The 2,633-nt window shown below is 42.0% G+C and overlaps 1 non-coding gene across 1 annotated transcript; it reads right to left on the minus strand.

Annotated features, from left to right (window-relative positions):
* Window positions 1-336: 336 nt before the first annotated feature.
* On the minus strand, window positions 337-443 carry LOC141676395 (small nucleolar RNA R71). Its single transcript, XR_012556988.1, has one exon. It is a non-coding gene; the product is annotated as a small nucleolar RNA R71 (small nucleolar RNA).
* Between the last annotated feature and the right edge of the window lie 2,190 nt (window positions 444-2,633).

A 2,633-nucleotide genomic window follows, 5' to 3' on the forward strand; every position in this document is an offset into this window, starting at 1 on the left:
ATTAATGATATTCAGTCTACCATCATCAGACCATCCATCAGGGCTAACACTTTTGAGATCAAGTCAAGCACGATCCAGATGATACATAACTCAATTCAGTTTGGGGGTTCTCCTACTGAAGACCCCAACATGCACATTAGGAATTTCATCGAGATCTGCGACACTTTCAAATTCAACGATGTGACTGAGGATGATATTAAGCTACGACTCTTCCCATTCTCTCTGAGGGACAAAGCTAAGTGTTGGTTATATTTTCTATTAACAGGGTCTATCACCACTTGGGAAGATCTTGCTCAAAAGTTTCTCACTAAATTCTTCCCCATGGCGAAGACTGCAGCAATGAGGAATGCTCTTACTCAGTTTGCTCAACAAACTGGAGAATCTCTATGTGAGGCTTGGGATCGATATAAGGAGATGCTAAGGAAGTGCCCACACCATGGCATGCCTGATTGGATGATTATCAACTATTTCTACAATGGATTGGGTCCTACTTCTAGGCTCATGCTTGATGTAGCATCAGGAGGAGCCTTGTGGGCTAAGAGCTACGATGAAGCTTATGAACTTATTGAACTGATGGCTGTTAATGAGTACTAGAATCCTTCCCAGAGACTGACTCAAGGGAAAGATGCAGGAATTCTGGAGTTGGACGCAGCAACTACTATCGCTGCCCAACTTAAGGCTTTGACAATGAAGGTGGACACTTTGGCTAATTATGGAGTTAATCAAATCACTAGTGTCTGTGAGCTTTGTGTTGGTACCTATGAGACTGATCAGTGCGCAATTTCTAGTGAATTAGCTCAGTTCGTGAGCAACTTCCAGCTATCGCAGTAACCTGTGCCAGCCACCTATCATCCTAACAACCACAGTCATCCTAATTTCAGTTGGAGCAATGCTCAGAATGCTGTTCAACAGCCTTATCAGCAGTATCCAGCTAAGCAGTACAACCCCCTGGTTTTCAGCAACCGCAGTATGCACCAAGACAACAACTCCAGCTACAACAAGCTAATGAAAAATCTGAACTAGAGGAGTTGAAGCTTATGTGCAAGAGTCAAGTTGTTTCTATTAAGACCTTGGAAAATCAGATTGGGAAAATTGCCAATGCCTTGCTAAATCGTCAACCTGGTACATTTCCTAGTGATACTGAAGTGTCGGGAAAGAGGGAAGCTAAGGAGCAGGTAAAGGTAATCACTTTAAGGTCTGGGAAGGTTGCGAATCCCGTACAAACTCAAGAGTTAACTGAAGAAGCTGGGACTGAGAAAGAAGCAAAGCAGCAGGATGAAGAAGTGGAACCAAGGAAGACTACTGTTGAGCACACTCCACCTGAGGGTAATACAGGGGAGAAACAGATCTATCCTCCACTGCCTTTTCCTAAGCGGCTGTAGATGAAAAAGCTGGACAAGCAATTTGAGAAGTTTCTGGAGGTGTTCAAGAAACTTCATATCAACATAGCTTTTGCTGAGGCTCTCGAGCAGATGCCTAGTTATGCAAAGTTTATGAAATGTATTCTATCTTGGAAGGTGAAACTAGATGATTTAGAGACTGTCGCTCTCACGGAGGAATGCAGTGCTGTACTGCAACAGAAGTTACCTCTGAAGCTTAAAGATCCAGGAAGCTTCACTATTCCATGTACCATTGGAAAAGTGTCTTTTGACGGATGCTTATGTGATTTGGGAGCTAGCATCAATTTGATGTCTTTGTCAATTTTCAAGCAGTTGGATCTACCTGATTCTAAACTGACGTATATGACTTTGCAGTTGGCCGACCATTCTATTACATATCCGTGAGGTATTGTGGAGGATGTCTTGGTCAAGTTTGATAAACTCATCTATCCTGCTGATTTTGTAATTCTTGATTTCGAAGAGGATAAGAAGATTCCCATAATTTTGGAAAGACCTTTCTTGGCAACTGGTCGAACCTTGATCGACGTGTAGAAGGGTGAGCTTACAATGCGAGTGCTGGATCAGGATGTTACCTTTAATGCGTTCAATGCTATGAAATTTCCTACTAATAATGAGGAGTGCTTAAAAGTGGAGTTGGTCGATTCGGTGGTCACATCGGAACTTGATCAATTGCTAAGGTTTGATGCCTTAGAAAAAGCCTTATTGGGGAATTCAGATAGTGAAGATGATGAAGGTGAAGAGCAATTGCATTATTTGTATGCTTCTCCCTGGAAGAGGAAGATTGATATGCCTTTTGAATCTCTTAGAATGGAGGAATTGAAAAAAGCTCCTAAACGCCTCAAGCCTTCTATTGAGGAAACCCCCTATCTTGAGCTTAAGCCTTTACCTGGGCATTTGAGGTATGCATTTTTAGGTGATACATCTACTTTTCCTGTTATTATTGCATCTAACCTTTCAGGTAGTGATGAGGAAAAGCTTTTGAGGATTCTGAGAGAGTTCAAATCGATAATTGGATGTATTATACAGATATCAAGGGGATCAGCCCTTCTTACTGTATGCATAAAGTTCTGCTAGAGGAAGGTAGCAAGCCTACTGTCGAGCAGCAAAGAAGACTTAATCCTATCATGAAGGAAGTAGTGAAGAAGGAAATTCTTAAGTGGCTAGATGCAGGGATCATCTATCCTATCTCTGACAGTTCATCGGTAAGCCCGGTTCAATGTGTACCAAAGAAAG

The sequence above is a fragment of the Apium graveolens genome, chromosome 7, assembly GCF_009905375.1.
Source record: "Apium graveolens cultivar Ventura chromosome 7, ASM990537v1, whole genome shotgun sequence".
NCBI classification, from domain to species: domain Eukaryota; kingdom Viridiplantae; phylum Streptophyta; class Magnoliopsida; order Apiales; family Apiaceae; genus Apium; species Apium graveolens.